Genomic DNA, 24,100 nt, shown 5'->3' with positions numbered 1-24,100 from the left:
CGCCTGTCCTTATTGGGCCCTTAGAAATCACTGATCTCAAGTAGTTCGTTGTCAGAACTCTAATCGCTAGGGCTGTTTTCAACGGATCGTGGACCTCTACTCCCTTGACGACTTGCCGTCGCTGCCACCATATGTACCACGCCGCAACTAGTGCCAGCTCTGCTCTTGGTAGCTCATGATCATCACCCTGGAGTTTAGACAGGATTTCCATCGCGATAGAACCCGATCTGTCCTCCGCCATCGCTTCTTTTACAGTTTGCACAAAACCCAGCTGTTCCCAGACTGATGCTGCCCGCGGGCACTTAAAAGAGACAGTGATGTATATCCTCCGCTCCAGTTGAGCAAACCGAGCAAAGCCTAGTACATGGAATATGGCGATTTGCCAATATACAGGGCCGTCTCCAGAAATTAGGGGCCCCAATGCGAAATGCAATTGCTGCCCTAAAATCTAAAAATTCCTATAGCTAAAAAATACTCACTTCTTCACCCACAAAAAACATACTATACTATTTAAATTATATAACTTTAAATATGTGTCATTCCATACAGTATCTAGATATATATATCTCATACCGACTATCTTCCCTCAAACATCAATTTGTTAATTAGTTGGAGAACTGGATTCACATTTTTTAACTCTTGGGCAGAAAAAATAGCCTTAAGAAATCAGCTTTGACGCACCAGATGGGCATGGACAGTTAGTCTGTGATGCGTAAATCAAATCTCCCGATCGATTTGACCCCAGCCTTGGCGCTCAACCATTGGCGGTTTTCTGCTTTGCTTGGCGGCTTTGGCTCCTGCTAGCCCAGCGCTAATTTCTGTTCGAATTCATGGCGTGAATTCTACCGCCTGGCACTGCCCTCCTATCCATGCGATCGCGCCGATGCCAAGGAGAAACAATCAAGCCGGGGAACTCGGGAATGCCGGAAAAGAAGCGACGACCTAATAAATCGGGAGGAGGCCCACATCGTGAGGGATTTTGTTCAGTCTCGGGCTATCGGACCAGGCTCGGCAGGCCAATAACCATGCAAACAAAAGGAAATAGCTGCTACTGGAAAATACAACTAGGCCAAAAACTAGGAGGGCCCTGAAATATTGGGGGCCCTGTGCGGTCGCACAGTTCGCACAGACCTGTGGACGGCCCTGCCAATATACGGAAGCAAGGTAGAGACCCATGCAGAACTTTCCAGCCAAAGTGTTTTATCTCCCCAGGTATCGTCAATTTCCACATGTCCTTCCACACCGAGTTAATATTTTCTGAACCTTCCCCATCAGCTCGACTATAGACCCAGCCTTTGCTTGATCACGCCTGCCTGCGTGCGCTCCTAGGGACGTACGTACGCGCGGTGCATCCGCGATCGACCGTGCCGAGGCCCCGAGGCCGGTAGGGCCACGCCGAGGAGTGAGAGATGTTTGAGGCTCCATGGCATCCGGTGACCATATATACTGTAGCACAGCCTGGTCCTGACCCAGTGAACTATGGCTCGTCAAGTCTGCCTGGGGCGGGTTTGGTTGCCCGTATATACCTCAGCCAGACCCGTGCGGGAAGAAAAATGGGAAAACCCTATTTGCCGCTCTCTGCGGCAAACAATCGGGATTGCGCACAGGGGCTATCGAGCGAGCGACGCGTGTGGGCTGGCCTGTTAAGCGTTCCAAGTACACCGGTTTTGGGAACCTTCCATGACTGTTCCTTGCCGGCTTTTTTCCGGTTTTGGGAACCTTCTAGAAGGTTCCTGAATCGGGTTTTTTTCGTTTTTATTTTTTATTTTTCTTTCCTTTTTCGTTTTTTCTCTTTCTTTTTTCTGTCTTTTTTTTCTTTCTTCTGATCTTTTTCTTTTTCTTTTTTTTCTTTTATCAACTAATGTTTTCAGAAATTTTTCTAAAAAGTGAAATTTTCAGATTTTGTTCCTTTTTCAGAAAATGTTCTTGTTTTCAAATTTTTGTTCAGAAATTTCATAAAATTTTAGAATTTCAAAGATTGATCGCTTATTTAAAAAAAAGTGTTCCTCTTTTTCAATTTTGTCCACAAACTAAAAAATGTTCGGTTTAAGAAATATGTTCCCACTTTCAAAATTTGTTCAAACATTCTAAACATATTCATGTTTCAAAATTTGCTTGCAAATTCAGAAAGTGTTCGTGTATTTAAATTTTGTTCATGAATTAGAAACTGCTCAGAAATTTTAAAAAATGTTCCCATTTTTAAAAATTGTTCAAAAAAATTCAGAAAAATGGGCACGTTCTCATTTTCGAAATTGTTAAGTTTCAAATTTTTGTTCAAAAATTTCAAAAAATGTTTGGGCGGTTCAAAACATGTTCCCGGTTTCAAACATTGTTCGCAAATTTAAAAAATGTGCATGTTTTCATTTTTTCAGGAGTTCCAAAATTGTTCACTTTCAGATTTTTGTACACAAATTTCAAAAAATGTTCGGGGAGTTCAAAACATGTTCCCGTCTTAAAAAATTGTTCACAAATTTAAAAAATGTGCATGTTTTCATTTTTTCAGGAGTGTTGAAATTGTTCAGTTTCAAATTTTTGTTCACAAATTCCAAAAAATGTTTGGGCAGTTCAAAACATGTTCCCGTTTCCAAAAAATGTTCGCAATTTTCAAATATGTGCATGTTTTCATTTTTTCAGGAGTTTCGAAATTGTTCAGGTTCAAATTTTCAAAAAATGTTCTTGTTTTCACACTTTTCAAAATTTGTTCGCGTTTTCAAATTCTATATTGGAATTTCAAAACATGTTACCGTTTCAAAAAAATGTTCCTGATTTTTGCAAATATTTCAGTTTTTTTTTTTTTTGCAAATCAACAATTTGTCTGTGTGTCACGGATCCCTTCATTTTTTCAATAAAAATGCTTTTGAAATTCAAGATATAACTTGGATCTGCGCTGCAGGATTGCTTTAAGCTTGGCGCTGTTGTAGAATCGGTAATGACTGTTAGCTCAACTGGTAGTACCACGTTAGGTATAGTGTCAGGTCCTGGGTTCGAATTCTTGCAACCGTGGTATTTCTTTTTAGCTACAACGCACTGTCTTTCGCTACAATCATGGGCCGGCCTAGTCCCGAGACGTCACGTTGTTTTCAGACGTGTCGTCATAAATTACCCTCACCTCCCCCTCCTCACCGCTCTCTCCCCTCTTTCCCACTCACACCGGCGGCGGCGACCACCTGAGCTCTACTGCGAATCGATCCAAGACGGCGGCGGAAACCACCGGAGCGACTGCAGACCTCCACCGGAGCGCATCGGCCATGGCGGTAAGACCTCGTCCTCTCTGTACATTCACTGCTTTCGACCCGGGCTAGATTCGATTAGAGGACGCGATTGAAGAGTTTGGGAGGGGATTGAACACATCGGGGTGGAAGGATTGACAACAATCGATTCTGCATCTACGGCTCATAGGTTATTTTTCGATTACATCGAGGGCGGGGGTTGGATTGTCTAGAAGCGGGCGACCCTGGAGTCGCGTCGAGCAGCGAGGGGGGGGCGTAGTCATCTTCTTTCTCATCGGCTTTGTCCTCATGGTCTTCGTCAAGAATGATGGGTCTTGCACCGTCGCCTGCCGCCGGCGCCCTGGCCACCATCTGCACCTCGTCATTGTCGGACTCCGGTGACCTGAACGTACTACTCCAGTACGCCGCGGCACACTGGTCTTGAGGCGCCTTGTACTAACTGTACTTGGCCCATCGAGCGTCGCCAGAGTCTACCTAATTCATGGCCCAGCGGGATGTCCACTGACATCGCGCCCTTGGCTGGGTCCAGAACCAGTGTCTTTAGCTCATCCGGCGTAGCCTTCTTCATCACAGCATCGGCCTCTTTGTGCATGTCATCGATGCTGCTGAAGTACGAGCACACTTCCATGGTGTGCTCGAACTTCTTGCGGTCACCGAGCGAGCACCCAAGGAAGAATGCCCTCCATCCAATGCCCCAGGGGAAAGGGTTGGGGGTTGGATTTGGAGTTCATACCAAGGAGAGGTGGAAACAGAGGGGGTTTGAGTGCGGTGCTGGGTTAGTGGGGTGGGTTAATATTGGAGCGTTAGCCCAATATGAATGAATGCTGACCATTGATATGCGTGCTATTCATAATGCAGATGGACAAGGGCATGGAGATGGTGCCACCATTGTAGAAGGGCAAATGAGGTTGTGCCTCCATTGGACGAAGTGCAAGTGCTGGTTCACCCAAGCCCCAAGCGGAGGAACTATGGCCATTTCCATCAGGAGTCGGGACCAAACCACTTCTGCAAGGTTATCCTTGCTCCTAAGCTGGAGAGTCTGACATTGCCTCTGGACTTCACAAAGCACTTCCCCGTCATCCCTACAGAGTTCAAGCTGAAGACGAACACCGGCTGCTCATGGATGGTGACGGTGAGGGTGATCAACGGCAGGGTCATCCTTGATCAGGGTTGGGCCACCTTCGCTGCCGTTCATCAGATCATGATCGGGTGCATGTTGAGGTTCAAGCTGCTGTCCCCCGACACCATGAAGGTGATCGTCTTCAACGACGAGAGCGTGGAGGTGGTCACCAAGTGCAAGGAGCACGACAATGCCTTCGCCGCGACCACCTGAGCTCCTGTGGTCCAATTCTTGGTTGTTCTTGCTTTAAGACTTTGGTTTCGTTTAGAACTTATCGTACTGTGTTGGTTTAAAACTTGTTCTGCGTGGTTAAGACTTATGTTTGTGCCTAAGATTGTTCTGTTGCTACTAGTTTAGTTCTTACTAGTTCATGTGTGCCTTTCGTAATCTCATCATTTCGAGTAGGAGGTTACCACACAACTGTCCTGGATATAACCAAACAACCGGACTTGTGTTTCCCATCAAACAAGTCCGCAACCAAACAGCAGGCCTTTTGTTTTAGCACATTCAGGCTAGATGGGATGCAGACAATCAATCAACATGCAGATGTTGGTTTTTAGCCTGTATTACTCAACCAGGCTCAACTGAGACAAGTATGCAAAGTGGCAAAAAATGATGCAGGTAGCCAAACGCGCCCCCGGTGTTCTGCAGTGTTGGTCGTTTCTTGGAGACGGGGCGCTGCTATATCCTCCTGTTGTGCTCCACTTTGCGCCCCCCACCCCCCCATCATTGGTGTTATCTAGCGAACGAGAACGACAAAGGAACGTGTAGTAACTGGTAAATGTTGTCGTCCCGCTTGTTATTACTGTGGTAGAACTGCGAGGCTGGTAAAAAAAAACTAATGAGAACATTGGGGATATTTGAGCTAAGACGCCTAGAAAAACTGAGGACATTTAGGAGCATATATGCACTAGATGTGCAGATTCGCTGAATGCAATTAACAAGTACTACTGCTAACTCCATTCCATATTAGTCGACGCTCACATGGACCGTTTCATATTAGTGAACAATTAATTAAGGTGATGTGTGAGTCTCAAAGCGTGTGCATCCACTGAACTATATAAGCCGGTCATCACAAATAACGTGTACCGCTACATCACACTAGATTAGATGTGACTTAGTTAATTCTCATCTAGATGATAGCTAGCCACACCCTAGTTTTTTTATTGTTACACTCAATTAAGTTAACATTACTTTCCTCAATATATAGTACACCTGTCTCCGTTCGGAATCAAATATGTGCTTCTCGTGCAAGCAAAATTATGCTTCCACTAAAATCAAATTTATGCTTCTCATGGAAGCATATTTTTTCACCTATTTTTCAAGAAGCAGGGTTGTGCTTCGCAAACAAAATCTCCAAAACCTAGGGAACACCAAGTGAAAACCCAAAAGATGAAAATAATCCTAAAAAAACATATATATGCGGAAAATGAGTAGAAAAATAGAAAAACCAAGAACTAGAGGGAGCGTCCAATACACAACACTGGCGGCAACTGGATGAACCACTTAACGCGCTCCCGAACCACAAAGAGCCTCCCACAAGGAGTACCTCGTAGTTAATTGCTCTCATTAAATCCTATTCCCACGTTTCCGGCTAGCTAGGGTTTCTCGTGCCGCCACCCGCCGCCATCTTGGATCTTAGGTCCAAATCACTGTACCTGTAATTGTTATGAGTATCAATAAAGTTACAGATGTTTTTAAAATTAAATCCTATTCCCCACACAACGTCGGAGCTATGTCTCCCTATTGCGATACATAGCTCCGGCTTGCCTCTTGCGCGATACTAGTGGGTCTCCCAGTATTGTAGCCGCCTTTGTGCAAGTTTTTTCTCAAGGAAATATGCCCTAGAGGCAATAATAAAGTTATTATTTATTTTCTTATTTCATGATAAATTTTTATTATTCATGCTAGAATTGTATTAACCGGAAACATAATACTTGTGTGAATACATAGACAAACAGAGTGTCACTAGTATGCCTCTACTTGACTAGCTCGTTGATCAAAGATGGTTATGTTTCCTAGCCATAGACATGAGTTGTCATTTGATTAACGGGATCACATCATTTAGGAGAATGATGTGATTGCCTTGACCCATTCCGTTAGCTTAGCACTTGATCGTTTAGTATGTTGCTATTGCTTTCTTCATGACTTATACATGTTCCTATGACTATGAGATTATGCAACTCCCGTTTACCGGAGGGACACTTTGTGTGCTACCAAACGTCACAACGTAACTGGGTGATTATAAAGGTTCTCTACAGGTGTCTCCAAAGGTACTTGTTGGGTTGGCGTATTTCGAGATTAGGATTTGTCACTCCGATTGTCGGAGAGGTATCTCTGGGCCCTCTCGGTAATGGACATCACTTAAGCCTTGCAAGTATTGCAACTAATGAGTTAGTTGTGGGATGATGTATTACGGAACGAGTAAAGAGACTTGCCGGTAACGAGGTTGAACTAGGTATTGAGATACCGACGATCGAATCTCGGGCAAGTAACATACAGATGACAAAGGGAACAACGTATGTTGTTATTCGGTCTGACCGATAAAGATCTTCGTCGAATATGTGGGAGCCAATATGAGCATCCAGGTTCCGCTATTGGTTATTGACCGAATACGTGTCTCGGTCATGTCTACATAGTTCTCGAACCCGTAGGGTCCGCACGCTTAACGTTTCGATGACAGTTATATTATGAGTTTATATGTTTTGATGTACCGAAGGTTGTTTGGAGTCCCGGATGTGATCACGGACATGACGAGGAGTCTCGAAATGGTTGAGACATGAAGATTGATATATTGGATGACTATATTCGGACACCGGAATGGTTTCGGGGGTTATCGGATATATACCGGAGTACCGGGGGGTTACCGGAACCCTCCCGGAGGCTATTGGGCCTCATGGGCCCAATTGGTGGAAGAGGAGAGGCGGCCAAGGGGCAGCCGCGCGCCCCTCCCCCCCCCAAGTCCGAATTGGACAAGGAGGGGGGCGGCGCCCCCCCCTTTCCTTTCCCCCTCTCTCCTTCCCTCTCCTCTCCTAGTCCAACAAGGAAGGGAGGGAGTCCTACTCCCGGTGGGAGTAGGACTCCTCCTGGCGCGCCTCCTCCTGGCCGGCCGCACCTCCCCCCTTGCTCCTTTATATACGGGGGCAGGGGGCACCCCATAGACACAACAATTGATCTCTTGATCTCTTACCGTGTGCGGTGCCCCCTCCACCATAATCCACCTCGATAATATCATAGCGGTGCTTAGGCGAAGCCCTGCGTCGGTTGAACATCATCATCGTCACCACGCCGTCGTGCTGACGGAACTCTCCCTCAAAGCTCGGCTGGATCAGAGTTCGAGGGACGTCATCGAGCTGAACGTGTGCTGAACTCGGAGGTGCCATGCGTTCGGTACTTGATCGGTCGGATCGTGAAGACGTACGACTACATCAACCGCGTTGTGCTAACGCTTCCGCTTTCGGTCTACGAGGGTACGTGGACAACACTCTCCCCTCTCATTGCTATGCATCACCATGATCCTGTGTGTGCGTAGGAATTTTTTTGAAATTACTACGTTCCCCAACAGTGGTATCTGAGCCTGGTTTTATGCGTAGATGTCATATGCACGAGTAGAACACAAGTGAGTTGTGGGCGATATAAGTCATACTACTTACCAGCATGTCACACTTTGGTTCGGCAGTATTGTTGGATGAAGCGGCCCGGACCGACATTACGCGTACGCTTACGCGAGACTGGTTCTACCGACGTGCTTTGCACACAGGTGGCTGGCGGGTGTCAGTTTCTCCAACTTTAGTTGAACCGAGTGTGGCTACGCCCGGTCCTTGCGAAGGTTAAAACAGCACCAACTTGACAAACTATCGTTGTGGTTTTGATGCGTAGGTAAGAACGGTTCTTGCTAAGCCCGTAGCAGCCACATAAAATTTGCAACAACAAAGTAGAGGACGTCTAAATTGTTTTTGCAGGGCATGTTGTGATGTGATATGGTCAAGACATGATGCTAAATTTTATTGTATGAGATGATCATGTTTTGTAACCGAGTTATCGGCAACTGGCAGGAGCCATATGGTTGTCGCTTTATTGTATGCAATGCAATCGCCCTGTAATGCTTTACTTTATCACTAAGTGGTAGCGATAGTCGTAGAAGCATAAGATTGGCGAGACGACAACGATGCTACGATGAAGATCAAGGTGTCGCACCGGTGACGATGGTGATCATGACGGTGCTTCGGAGATGGAGATCACAAGCACAAGATGATGATGGCCATATCATATCACTTATATTGATTGCATGTGATGTTTATCTTTTATGCATCTTATCTTGCTTTGATTGACGGTAGCATTATAAGATGATCCCTCACTAAATTATCAAAGTATAAGTGTTCTCCCTGAGTATGCACCGTTGTGAAAGTTCTTCGTGCTGAGACACCACGTGATGATCGGGTGTGATAGGCTCTACGTTCAAATACAACGGGTGCAAAACAGTTGCACACGCGGAATACTCAGGTTAAACTTGACGAGCCTAGCATATAACAGATATGGCCTCGGAACACTGAGACCGAAAGGTCGAGCGTGAATCATATAGTAGATATGATCAACATAGTGATGTTCACCATTGAAACTACTCCATCTCACGTGATGATCGGACATGGTTTAGTTGATATGGATCACGTGATCACTTAGAAGATTAGAGGGATGTCTATCTAAGTGGGAGTTCTTAAGTAATATGATTAATTGAACTTTAATTTATCATGAACTTAGTCCTGGTAGTATTAGCATATCTATGTTGTAGATCAATAGCTCGCGTTGTTGCTTCCCTATGTTTTATATATGTTCCTAGAGAAAACTAAGTTGAAAAACGATAGTAGCAATTATGCGGACTGGGTTCGTGATCTGAGGTTTATCCTCATTGCTGCATAGAAGAATTATGTCCTTGATGCACCGCTAGGTGACAGACCTATTGCAGGAGCAGATGCAGACGTTATGAACGTTTGGCTAGCTCAATATGATGACTACTTGATAGTTTAGTGCACCATGCTTAACGGCTTAGAATCGGGACTTCAAAGACGTTTTGAACGTCATGGACCATATGAGATGTTCCAGGAGTTGAAGTTAATATTTCAAGCAAATACCTGAGTTGAGAGATATGAAGTCTCCAACAAGTTCTACAGCTAAAAGATGGAGGAGAATAGCTCAAGCAGTGAGCATGTGCTCAGATTGTCCGGGTACTACAATCGCTTGAATAAAGTGGGAGTTAATCTTCCAGATAAGATAGTGATTGACAGAATTCTCTAGTCACCATCACCAAGTTAGTAGAACTTCGTGATGAACTATAATATGTAAGGGATAACAGAAACAATTCCCAAGCTCTTCGTGATGCTGAAATCGACGAAGGTAGAAATCAAGAAAAAAATCAAGTGTTGATGGTTGACGAGACCACTAGTTTCAAGAAAAGGGCAAAGGGAAGAAGGGGAACTTCAAGAAGAACGGCAAGCAAGTTGTTGCTCAAGTGAAGAAGCCCAAGTCTAGTCCTAAGCCTGAGACTAAGTGCTTCTACAGCAAAGGGACTGGTCACTGGAAGCGGAACTACCCCAAGTATTTGGTGGATAAGAAGGATGGCAAAGTGAACAAGGTATATTGGATATACATGTTATTGATGTGTACTTTACTAGTGTTTATAGCAACCCCTCGGCATTTGATACTGGTTCAGTTGCTAAGAGTAGTAACTTGAAACGGGAGTTGCAGAATAAACAGAAACTAGTAAAAGGCGAGGTGACGATGTGTGTTGGAAGTAGTTCCAAGATTGATATGATCATCATCGCACACTCCCTATACTTTCGGGATTAGTGTTGAAACTAAATAAGTGTTATTTGGTGTTTGCGTTGAGCATGAATATGATTTGATCATGTTTGTTGCAATACGGTTATTCATTTAAATTAGAGAATAATTGTTGTTCTGTTTACATGAATAAAACTTTCTATGGTCATACACCCAATAAAATGGTTTGTTGGATCTCGATCGTAGTGATACACATATTCATAATAATGAAGCCAAAATATGCAAAGTTAATAATGATAGTGCAACTTATTTGTGGCACTGCCGTTTAGGTCATATTGGTGTAAAGCGCATGAAGAAACTCCATGCTGATGGGATTTTGGAATCACTTGATTATGAATCACTTGATGCTTGCGAACCATGCCTCTTGGGCAAGATGACTAAAACGCCGTTCTCCGGAACAATGGAGCAAGCAACAGATTTGTTGGAAATCATACATACTGATGTATGTGGTCTGATGAATATTAAGGCTTGCGGCGGGTATCATTATTTTCTGACATTCACAGATGATTTGAGCAGATATGGGTATATCTACTTGATGAAACACAAGTCTGAAACATTTGAAAAGTTCAAAGAATTTCAGAGTGAAGTGGAGAATCATCGTAACAAAAATAAAAGTTTCTACGATATGATCACAGAGGTAAAATATTTGAGTTACGAGTTTGGCCTTCAGTTAAAACAATGTGAAATAGTTTCACTACTCACGCCACCTGGAATACCACAGTGTAATGGTGTGTCCGAACGTCGTAACGGTACTTTATTAGATATGGTGCGATCTATGATGTCTATTACCGATCTACCACTATCGTTTTAGGGTTATGCATTAGAGACAGCTACATTCACGTTAAATAGGGCACCATCTAAATCCATTGAGACGACACCGTATGAACTATGGTTTGGCAAGAAACCTAAGTTGTCGTTTCTTAAAGTTTGAGGTTGCAATGCTTATGTGAAAAAGTTTCAACCTGATAAGCTCAAACCCAAATCGGATAAATGCGTCTTCATAGGATACCCAAAAGAAAATGTTGGGTACACCTTCTATCACAGATCCGAAGGCAAGATATTCGTTGCTGAAAATGGATCCTTTCTAGAGAAGGAGTGGGAGGAAAGTAGAACTTGATGAGGTAACTGTACCTACTCCCTTATTGGAAAATAGTTCATCACAGAAATCTGTTCCTGTGACTACTACACCAACTAGTGAGGAAGCTAATGATGATGATCATGTAACTTCAGATCAAGTTACTATGAACCTCGTAGGTAAACCAGAGTGAGATCCGCACCAGAGTGGTACGGTAATCCTGTTCTGGAGGTCATGTTACTTGACCATGACAAACCTATGAACTATGAGGAAGCGATGATGAGCCCAGATTCCGCAAAAATGGCTTGAGGCCATGAAATCTGAGATGGGATCCATGTATGAGAACAAAGTGTGGACTTTGGTTGACTTGCCCGATGATCGGCAAGCCATAGAAAATAAATGGATCTTCAAGAGGAAGACGGACGCTGATAGTAGTATTACTATCTACAAAGCTAGACTTGTCGAAAAAAGGTTTTTGACAAAGTTCAAGGTGTTGACTACGATGAGATTTTCTCAGTCGTAGCGATGCTTGAGTCTGTCCGAATCATGTTAGCAAATTGCCAAATTTTATGAAATCTGGCAAATGGATGTGAAAACTACGTTCCTTAATGGATTTCTTAAAGAAGAGTTGTATATGATGCAGCCAGAAGGTTTTCTCGATCCTAAAGGTGCTAACAAAATGTGCAAGCTCCAGCGATCCATCTATGGACTGGTGCAAACATCTCGGAGTTGAAATATACGCTTTGATGAGTTGATCAAAGCATATAGTTTTATTGAAAGAACATGCGGTGCCCCCATGTTTGGTTTTGGTAATTGATGACAATCTCTATGGACTAATGGTTGCCTTGAGTTATATTTGAAGGATTTGTCCATAGGCATTTCTTGAAGTTCATGTCTTGGTTTCAAGGAGTTTATGTGGTGACCAAGGTGTTATTAAGGAATTATCCAAAGATTGGTCATGTGAGAGTTGAGCTTATTGCAAGCATGTCTTGGAGAAGAAGATTGTGTGATCATTCATGTATATCTTCAAGACATCATCCAAATGAAGAGAGTTGAAAATATTCATGGTTGATCAAGACTAAGTCAAGAGTGAATCAACTTGATCAACTCACAAAGCGTAGAAGATGTACCGAGAGGGATCAAGCGATCCCATGGTGTGGTGAGCATTGTCAACTACACTTTGTGTACTAACCCATGATCTTCGTGAGAGTTCTTTGTGGGGTTAGGTTGCGGTGTGCAAGTTCAAGTGAAGCATCATGAAGAGATCAAATGCTTGAAGCTTGCCATCCATTGTGGTGACAATGGACTTGTGAAGATGTTGCGGTGTGCAAGTTAAAGTGAAGCATCATGAAGAGATCAAATGCTTGAAGCTTGCCGTCCATTGTGGTGACAATGGACTTGTGAAGATGTGCGGAAGAGTGGCTCACCCATAGTGGAGCATGGGGAGCAATCAACTAGTCTTCATCGAGCCAACGCAACCAAGAAAGGTGGTCCAACTTGAGGGGGTCAAGATCGTCATCATCTAGCTCAAGTGGACCATGTGCAAGGCAAAGGTTTGATCTTGATAGGTTTTCCATTTTACCGGTCTCATGATGGTAGGTGGGAGACCGGGTTATAGGATCGATTGCCGTACTATCAAGGGGGGCTCTCGATGAGTAGCTTGATCGTATCGTTCATAGAGAGCTCAAACCATTGCATCCTTGCATCATCTTTATTGGTTCTTGTTTGGTTCTTCTCTTTGTGAGTTTTGGAGCTTATGGTCATCTTGATGACAAGCTCGAGTTCATCGAAAACGGAGTTCACTCGCATCTTCTATGATGTTTTCGATGTTGCAGGTTATGCCGGTTCTTCTCGGTCTCTGTTTTGATGCTACTCGTCTTCCTCAATCCAACAAGCTTGAGTTTGCTCAATTCGGAGCTCATATGCAGAAGTTATGGCAGTTTTGGTTTCCTAGCGGTAGTACCGCGGGCCGGAGCGGTAGTACCGCTTGGGTGCTATAAGCGGTAGTACCAATCTAGAGCGGTAGTACCGCTCTAGAGCGGTAGTACCGCTGGTGGCCCCCAGCCGTAGCACCGCTACGGTCTCGTGCTAGTACCGCCTCGATTCGAGGGGTCTTTTTCGTGTCAGGTTTTACGGTACTTGCCGCGGCAGTGGGGGCCGTAGTACCGCTCGTATGCGGTAGTACCGCCCTACCACCGCGGTAGTACCGCTCTGGGCCCAGTGGCAGTACCGCGAGGGGGAGCGGTAGTACCGCTTATAGTGGCAAGCGGTAGTACCGCTGGCCAAGCGGTAGTACCGCTCTCTGCGGGCCTGAAGTAGGGGTAACGGTTGGATTGTTCCCCCCCACTATATAAGGAGGTCTTCTTCCCCAATGAACCTCATCCGTTGAGCTTGTGTTCTTCCCCCATTGTTGACCTTCTTCGAGCTTGCTAACTCTCAATCCCTCCATGGATTCTTGCTAGTTTTTGAGGGAAAAGAGAGAGGAGATCTAGATCCACATTTCCACCAATCACTTTCTCCTCTTTGTGAGGGGAACCCCTTGGATCTAGATCTTGGAGTTCTTGGTGTTCTCCTTCTTGTTCTTCCTCTCATTTTCCTCCCTAGCATTAGTTGCTTCGGTGGGATTTGAGAGAGAAGGACTTGGGCACTCCGTGTGCCCTTGCCATTGCATTTGGTGCATCGGTTTGAGTTCTCCACGGTGATACGTGGAAGTTACAAGTTGAGAAGCTTATTACTCTTGGGTGCTTGGTGCCCTTGAGCTTGTTCCTCTTGGGTGCTTGGGCGCCCTAGACGGTTGGTGGTGTTCGGAGATCAATCATTGTGGTGTAAAGCTCCGGGCAAGCGTCGGGGTCTCCAATTAGGTTGTGGAGATCGCCCCGAGCAATTTGACGGGTTCCGATGACCGCCCCCAAGGGTTGCCAAAGTGTACGGGTTCGGTGACCGCCCCCAAGGGTTGCCATTTGTACGGGTTCGGTGACCGCCCTCAAGGGTCCCTTAGTGGAATCACGGCATCTTGCATTGTGCGAGGGCGTGAGGAGATTACGGTGGCCCTAGTGGCTTCTTGGGGAGCATTGAGCCTCCACACCGCTCCAAACGGAGATTAGCATCCGCAAGGGTGTGAACTTCGGGATACATCGTCGTCTCCGCGTGTCTCGGTTATCTCTTACCCGAACCCTTTACTTATGCACTTTAGTTTGTGATAGCCATATTGTTTCTTGTCGTATATCTTGCTATCACTTAGTTGTTTATCTTGCTTAGCATAAGTTGTTGGTGCACATAGGTGAGCCTAGTTGTTGTAGGTTTTGTGCTTGTCAAATTAACCGCTAGGTTTATTCCGCATTTGTTCTAGCCTAAACCGTAATTTTTTTAAAGCGCCTATTCACCCCCCCCCTCTAGGCGACATCCACGATCTTTCAACAGACTTGCGGTGAAGCCTGTATTTACAAGAAAGTGAGTGGGAGCACTACAACATTTCTGATAAGTATATGTGAATGACATATTGTTGATCAGAAATAATGTAGAATTATTCTGCAAAGCATAAAGGAGTGTTTGAAAGGAGTTTTTTCAAAGAAAGACCTCGGTGAAGCTGCTTACATATTGAGCATCAAGATCTATAGAGATAGATCAAGACACTTGATAAGTTTTTTTCAATGAGTACATACCTTGACAAGATTTTGAAATAGTTCAAAATGGAACAGTCAGAGAAAGAGTTCTTGCCTGTGTTACAAGGTGTGAAATTGAGTAAGACTCAAAGCCCGACCACGGCAGAAGATAGAAAGAGAATGAAAGTCATTCCCAATGCCTCAGCCATAGGTTCTATAAAGTATGCCATGCTATGTACCAGATCTATTGTATACCCTGCACTGATTTTGGCAAGGGAGTACAATAGTGATCTAGGAGTAGATCACTGGACAGCGGTCAAAATTATCCTTAGTGGAATAAGGATATGTTTCTCGATTATGGAGGTCACAAAAGGTTCGTCGTAAAAGGGTTACGTCGATACAAGTTTTGGCACTGATCCAGATGACACTAGGTCTTCATCTGGATACATATTGAAAGTGGGAGCAATTAGCTAAAGTAGCTCCGTGCAGAGCATTGTAGACATAGAAATTTGCAAAATACATACGGATCTGAATATGCAGACCCGTTGACTAAACTTCTCTCACAAGCAAAACATGATCACACGTTAGTACTCTTTGGGTGTTAATCACATAGCAATGTGAACTAGATTATTGACTCTAGTAAACCCTTTGGGTGTTGGTCACATGACGATGTGAACTATGGGTGTTAATCACATGGTGATGTGAACTATTGATGTTAAATCACATGGCGATGTGATCTAGATTATTGAATCTAGTGCAAGTGGGAGACTGAAGGAAATATGCCCTAGAGGCAATAATAAAGTTATTATTTATTTCCTTATTTCATGAAAAATGTTTATTATTCATGCTAGAATTGTATTAACCGGAAACATAATACTTGTGTGAATACATAGACAAACAGAGTGTCACTAGTATGCCTCTACTTGACTAGCTCGTTGATCAAAGATGGTTATGTTTCCTAGCCATAGACATGAGTTGTCATTTGATTAACGGGATCACATCATTAGGAGAATGATGTGATTGACTTGACCCATTCCGTTAGCTTAGCACTTGATCGTTTAGTATGTTGCTATTGCTTTCTTCATGCCTTATACATGTTCCTATGACTATGAGATTATGCAACTCCCGTTTACTGGAGGAACACTTTGTGTGCTACCAAACGTCACAACGTAACTGGGTGATTATAAAGGTTCTCTACAGGTGTCTCCAAAGGTACTTGTTGGGTTGGCGTATTTCGAGATTAGGATTTATCACTCCGATTGTCGGAGAGGTATCTCTGGGCCCTCTCGGTAATGCACATCACTTAAGCCTTGGAAGCATTGCAACTAATGAGTTAGTTGTGGGATGATGTATTACGGAACGAGTAAAGAGACTTGCCGATAACGAGATTGAACTAGGTATTAAGATACCGACGATCGAATCTCGGGCAAGTAACATACCGATGACAGAGGGAACAACGTATGTTGTTATGCGGTCTGACCGATAAAGATCTTCGTAGAATATGTGGGAGCCAATATGAGCATCAAGGTTCCGCTATTGGTTATTGACTGGAGACGTGTCTCGGTCATGTGTACATAGTTCTCGAACCCGTAGGGTCCGCACGCTTAACGTTTCGATGATAGTTATATTATGAGTTTATATGTTTTGATGTACCGAAGGTTGTTCGGACTCCCGGATGTGATCACGGACATGACGAGGAGTCTCGAAATGGTTGAGACATGAAGATTGATATATTGGATGACTATATTTGGACACCGGAATGGTTCCGGGGGTTATCGGATATATACCGGAGTACCGGGGGGGGTTACCGGAACCCCCCGGAGGCTATTGGGCCTCATGGGCCCAATTGGTGGAAGAGGAGAGGCGGCCAAGGGGCAGCCGCGCGCCCCTCCTCCCCAAGTCCGAATTGGACAAGGAGGGGGGGCGGCGCCCCCCTTTCCTTTCCCCCTCTCTCCTTCCCTCTCCTCTCCTAGTCCAACAAGGAAGGGAGGGAGTCCTACTCCCGGTGGGAGTAGGACTCCTCCTGGCGCGCCTCCTCCTGGTCGGCCGCACCTCCCCCCTTGCTCCTTTATATACGGGGGCAGGGGGGCACCCCATAGACACAACAATTGATCTCTTGATCTCTTAGCCGTGTGCGGTGCCCCCTCCACCATAATCCACCTCGATAATATCGTAGCGGTGCTTAGGCGAAGCCCTGCGTCAGTGGAACATCACCATCGTTACCACGCCGTCGTGCTGACGGAACACTCCCTCAAAGCTCGGCTGGATCGGAGTTCGAGGGACGTCATCGAGCTGAACGTGTGCTGAACTCGGAGGTGCCGTGCGTTCGGTACTTGATCGGTCGGATCATGAAGACGTACGACTACATCAACCGCGTTGTGCTAACGCTTCCGCTTTCGGTCTACGAGGGTACGTGGACAACGCTCTCCCCTCTCGTTGCTATGCATCACCATGATCCTGTGTATGCGTAGGAAAATTTTTAAAATTACTACGTTCCCCAACATTTTCTTTGTCTTTTCTCTGTGTTTTTTATTTTTCGCTTTTCACTGTTTGTCTCGGTTTTCTTTGTTTTTTTATCCTGTTTACTCCTTTCTTGCTTTGGGTTTGTTTGGTTTTCTTTGTTTCTTCTGTAAGGTTTTTCTTTTTTTATTCCTTTCCCGGAAATCAAGGATCCTATCACAATAATCAAATGGAATCGTTACATCAGATTTTTTTTATTTTAATAGATGTATTCTATTTTCAATAACAATTTAAAATTTTTGTTTACTTTAGAAATATTTTTATACATGAATAACATCTTTAAAATAAAAGATTAACATTTTTTAAATATATATTTTGATGTCTATTTTTTCATACAGACTGTATATTTTTTATACACCTAAAATACATTCATACATGTTTATTATAATTTTAATTACACGATTAATATATTTTTCAAATACATGTGTTTGAAGAGTTTTCAGAGTATGTTTTAACCATTTTTATATGCACGTTGTACTATTTTTCTAAATGATACAGACCATTTTATCAAACTATGTGAACATTTTTTGACAATGTATTTTTTAAATGTTAGAGAAACATAATTTTTAAACGTGTGATTTTTTTTTAAATGTTAGAATATGCGTTAGAAACATTTTTTGAATGGTATGAAACATTTTGAGTTACATGGTTTTTTTACATTGGACGACATTAAAAAAATGTCAAGTACGTTTGATTTCAAATGAGTGATTTTTTTCGAAATTTCATGAACATTTTTTATGCTATTACCATATTTAATTACACTAACCAAAAAATTTCATGGCGGTAACATTTTTCAAAGTCACGGCGAGCATTTTCAAAAAGAAATAAGGTCATTAAGGTTTTTGGAACAATTGTATTTATAATATTTTCTAAAAAATATACACAAAATAGTGGTAATAAACAAGCAAAAACTTATGTGCACGTAACTATGTGATTATGGGCTGGCGCACTAGGGCGTCCTTGAGGCGAGACGTGGTTGTGTCTAGCCTCAAGATGGCAATGGGCCCCCAAAACCAGCGTCCCCACTGGTTTTTACCCTATTAGTGGATGTGATGGGTGTGTTTCTAACCCATGAGGCTGCTTGTGGTTAAATTATAAAACACGGCTCATTTTTGCGGGTTCAACCCGTTCAAGCAATACCTGAACCCGAAACCCGCCATACCTGTGGAACTACTGATGTATGGGCCCTGGAATAGACATGAGTAAGACAAAACATAGCATCTGGCTTTAACCCCTCCCCCTTTTCAGTCCATGGCCCATGAAGGCAGACGGGGATGGGCTTGCGGTTTTCTTGTGGGGACAGGGAAGGGCATGCAAACCCGGCGTGTTTCGTCCCCGTTGCCATCCCGAGTCTTGCCCTCTTCCCATGCATAGAGCAGGAAATAAACGACCCCAAAGGATATATCTCATTTATAGCGAGTGTTTCTTTGGTTTCGCCTCAATCATTTTCCCGCAGCTACAATATTGGGTTGGCCCGTTTTCGTCTGTTTTTCCCTTTCGCCTTTTCTGATTGAGAAGGTCGCTCGTGGTGCTTGATGTACTAGTTTCCTCCTTTTTTCCTTTTATTTGTTCTCTTGGCTTTCTGTATTTCTTCATCGGTTTTATTCAGTCTTATCTTTTCTTTGTTTTTTCACCGGTTTTCTTTATTTCTTTCATGGTTAGCACAAATTTGTCTTTTCTTTCTTTTGTTCTTCGTCTTTCCTATTTTCTTTCTTAGTTTTCATGCTTTTTCGTTTTTATTTCTTTCTTCATTTTTGGGTCTTTCTTGGTTTTCATCGGTTTTCTTCTTTTTCTTTATCTCTATCTCAGTTTTTCAATAAATGGTAAGCATTTTCTCTATACACATTTTTAGATTTTTAAACACATTTTTGAATACATGGTCAGTTTTTAACACATTTTCAACATTTTCTAAATAGAATATTAATATTCTTTTTAAGGCATGGTCTAAATTTTTTATACACATTTAAAAATTCAAATGAAAGATAAATATTTTTTTCAAATGCAAAATTACATATATTTTTTACAAGGTCAAGTTTTCCTATACACATTAACATTTTCTAAATGTTTGATCAACATTTTTTAAATACAAGTTAATTTGTTTTCAATACAATACAAGGTTAACTTTTTTTAACACATAGAAACATTTTCTCTATACACATTTAACAGTTTTAACGTGTTGGACTAACATTTTTCAAATACCCGTTAAATATATTTCTAATACATGGTCAATATTTTTTTTCAATACACCTTAAATATTTTTTAAATGCTTGATTAACATTTTTGAAATACTTGTTTACCATTTCTTCAAATGCATGATTAATATTTTTCAATACTTGATCAATTTTTTTACACTCATTGTATATTTTATGTATACATTTTCGTATACTGAGAAACTTTTTTATACACATTTAACAGTTTTCAAATCCTTGGTTAACATCTTTTCCAAAAATATTATATGAATGTGTTTTGTAATAATTTTTTTACAACTCAAAGAATATATTTATTTAGAATATTTAGAAGTGTAAAAGAATTAAAGAAAAAATCAAAAATCAAAAATCAAAACATAAAACATGAAAAAATTGAGGCCGTAGCCTCCGGCGTGCCTTGGCCGACCCATGTAGGGTGGCACATCATGCATGGGCTTCTAGGTATCGCTACATCTTGAGAGCTATTTATCGCTTTAAGCAAGATGACAACTTGGTCTCGTTGAAGGAATTTTGCTCTCGTCCACGACTCGGTCCGGCCCATCGCGCGTACACTAAAGAAAAAAGAAATTGAAAAGGAAGGACCACGTGGGATCGATCACTGGTCTACATGGAGAACGCTAGTGCGGCAAATTGCCGGCCGAACGCACAAGCGTCTATCTGACTGGGCCGGCCCAAGCTAGCGACCAGCAGCGAGTCAGTACTGTGGCACGAGTCTAAAGACCTAAAAAAGTAGCTTTATGTAGGTATCGAACAAAGGAGCTCATGTTCCACAAGACATGGGATTACCAGTTCAGCTAACGACCGTATATGAATATTGGGCTCTGGGAAATACATAATTTTTGTTCAAACTCTGAGAAAAATGAATACGTGATTTTTTTTAAATTTCTACGTTTTTGGAAAATGCGAATATTTTATGAAACTCTGGAATAAAATTCGAAAATACAAACTTTTTTCCAAAACAGAAACATTTTTTAAATACAAAACTAAATTAAGAAATCAGTCATTTTTTGAAAACCAAACTTTTTTTGAAACTTCGGAATAAAATTTGGAAACATGAACATTTTTTAAATATGCACATAATTATTGAAATAGAACTTTTTTAAACTCCAAACATAATTTAAGACAAGAACAATTTTGAAATTTATGAACAATTTTTAGAAACAAGCACATTTTTTTATTCTTTCGAACAAAACTTGGAAACATGAATATTCATTCAAATTGGCGAACAAATTTTGAAACAGAATTATTTATTGAAATCCCCAATTTTTTTCTGAAGACGTTGTGCAAAAGTTTGAACAAAAACATAAAGAAAAGAAACTGTACAAAAATGAAACAGAAATAAAAAAATTGATTAGTAAAAAAACATAAGAAATCGAAAAACCAGTAAGAAAACCCGTTCAGGAACATTCTAAATTCTTCACAAGACCGAAAAAACCAGGCTGGAACCTTTCCCAAAACCAAATGCCTGTACTCGGTAGCTTCTCAGATGGGCCGGCCCAGTTTGATCACTTGTCTGTGCGAACAATCGACTACTTGACGCAGGATGCGTAAAATAGGAAAAACTAGAGATGCCAACGACGGGACCTGCTATATGCCGCGTTCTGCGACAAATTACCGACCAAACGCACAGGGGGACTCCGCCCTGGGCCGGCCCATTAGTGAGTGCCTGTAGCGCGGTATAAAAATGCAAAAAAAATTAAGAAATTGCTGCGACTCGAAGCCAGGACGTCCTGCAGCAATGCTTGTGTTGCTAGCCACTAGAAGAAATACGCTTTAGTGACAGACTACTAGCGCTGACTTTTAAGAACAAACAACCCGAACGACGTATTGTACCAATAGTGGGTGCTGTAGCGAGCGCGCCTTGCTTGTACAGTAGAGCTGCGATGTTAACCTAAAAAAAAAACCTGCCGAACATTTATAGAATTTTGAGAACAAAAATTTGATAATGGGAACAATTTTTCAAAAGCACAAACAGTTTTGGGGAATAAAAAAGGAACAAAATTGAAAGCAAGAATGCTATTTGAAATTGCAAGCAATATTTGAAAAAATAGGAACACTTTCAAATTTTTGAACAAAAATTTAAAAAATAGAACATTTTTCAAAATCTCAAAAAAATTGTGGGCGAGGGATAGAATTCGAGTCCTCCGGACAGGGAAGCGTGTCAGAAGCAACTGCACTATCTAATATTTAGTGAGTACAATGGCAGCCCGGTGTATATGAACTATAACCCGTTGTACATTAAAACTTATAATTTGAAGCATAATTTTTTTAAAAGGAACTCTTTTTGAAACGCAAACATTACTAGGGGATTCCAATTTTTTCAATTAGTGAAAAAAATTAAACATGCGGACAATTTGTCTAAATTTGTGAACAAATTTTCAAACATGAACCTTTTTTGAATATGTGAACAAATTTTGAATTACCCAAATGTTTTTGAAAACATGAACATTTTTGTACTTTGTGAACAATTTTTTAAAGCACGAACGATCTTGAGAACAAATTTTGAAGCACGAACATTTTCTGAATCTTGAGAACAAATTTTGAAATGGAGAATTTTTTTTGAAAAATCCTGAATAAATGTGGAAGCACGAACATTTTTTGAGTCTTGAGAACATATTTTGAAATGGAGAACAATTTTCAAAAATCCCAAACAAATTTGAAAGCGCGATCATTTTTTGAATATGTGAACAAAAAATTGAAATCCAGTACATTTTCTGAATTTTAGAAGTTTTTAACTTTTTTGTGTAACGAGAACATTTTTGAATTTTGAAAACATTATTTGGAAACATGAAAAAAATATAAAATTTTCGAATTTTTTGAAATAAAAGAGAGGAATAAACTTGAAAAACTGCAAACATGTTCTGAAAAAGAAAATTAAACAAAAAACGAAAAAATGAAAAAGAAACAGAAAAGAAAAAGTAAGAGAAATAAAAAAATAAAAAGCCGAAAAAGAACCAGAAAAAGATGATACAGGGAAAAACCCGGTTCAGGAAACCTTCTAGAAGGTTTCCAAAACTGGTTGGACGCACTATGTATAAGTGGGCCGGCCCATGGCTGTCGCTGGCTGGGCTGCTCTGTGCGATCGCTCGATAGTTCGCCGCGACGAGCGGCGAATAGGATTTTCCAGGGGCGCCCTCGCTACAAGCAAGACATAGCGCTGCCCATAAACGACCAGGCGGGCATTCCCTATTTAGCGCTACAGGCGCCGGTTACAGTTGTTTTCTACAAACCGGCGCCTGCAGGCGCACAGCCACTCCCGCAAGATGGGCCGGCCTGTTTACAATTTTTCTTTGTCTGTTTTCTATACCGTGCAAAAAAGCGTACAAAGCTGGGTTTGATCCTGCAACATCTAGTTTCCTCTGACGGGCGATAACCACCCGACCACCACAACTTACGTGATCAGATTGATGTTTCCCTCTTTTCTCTTTCACATATTCTTTCATTTCATTTTTTTCTGTCCCTTTTTTTCCTTTCTGTAATTCGCAAGCGCTTCCTTCAAACAGATGAACTAATTTCTTTTTCAAAATGCATGAACTTTTTTTAGTTCGATGAACTTTTATTTGAATATGATGTAATTTTCTCTAAATTCGATGAACTTTTTTTCAAATTCTATGAAATTTTCTCAAATCTGGTGAACTTTTTTTTTCAAATTCGTTGAACTTTTTTTCAAAATTAATGAACTATTTTTCAATTCAATGAAAATTTTCAAATTCGTTGAACCATTTTTTTCAAAACCGATGAACTTTTTTGAAATTTGTGAACTTTATTCAGAATAAATGAACTATTTTTTCAAATTTGATGAATTTTTTTCAGAACCTTTTTTTCTAATTTGTATTTTTTTCAAAATTTGATGAACTTTTTTTGAATTCCATGAATGTTATTTTTAATTTGAACTTTTATTAAAAATCTATGATTTCCTTTTTCTTTTTTACGTTTCCTTTTCTGAAATGATTTATATGGTACATAATTTATGTTAATGTTGTTCTTTAGGGGTATTTATGTTAATGTTGTACTACAAGAAGTATTAAAGAGGTTTCTTTTTGGATCAAAAACAGCTAAGCTTTCTTGGTGCAGTGGTTACTGCGTGGGCTGAGTGCGTTGGCGCTGTGGTTACAACGTCCCGCATGTACTTTTCTACCACGTTTGTTGTTTGTTTTTCGACGAGGTTGTTGAGCCGGCCCGTTAGGCGACGCGCGCGAGCGCTAGGAACGTTAAGCGGCGCAGAAAGCGCCCAATAGGACCTCCCGACCAGGCGTGCATTGGTCCGTCGCCTTTGAATCAGCCCACATGTAAGCTGTTTGGCAGTTTTCCTTCTGTTCTTTTTCTTTTCATTTACTAGGAAAATTGCCCGTGCGTTGCAACGGGAGATGCAGGATTAAAAGACTATCATGACGGTGAAAACGGTCAAAGAACAAAAAACATTGAAATTTTAACACATCTACATATGTGCACATTGAGCTTTTTCAGAGAATTTTTTTAGTTTATAACACATTCACACTATTGCATACACA

The sequence above is a fragment of the Aegilops tauschii genome, chromosome 6 (assembly GCF_002575655.3).
Source record: "Aegilops tauschii subsp. strangulata cultivar AL8/78 chromosome 6, Aet v6.0, whole genome shotgun sequence".
NCBI lineage: Eukaryota > Viridiplantae > Streptophyta > Magnoliopsida > Poales > Poaceae > Aegilops > Aegilops tauschii.
Note: the sequence above shows the minus strand (reverse complement) of the source record.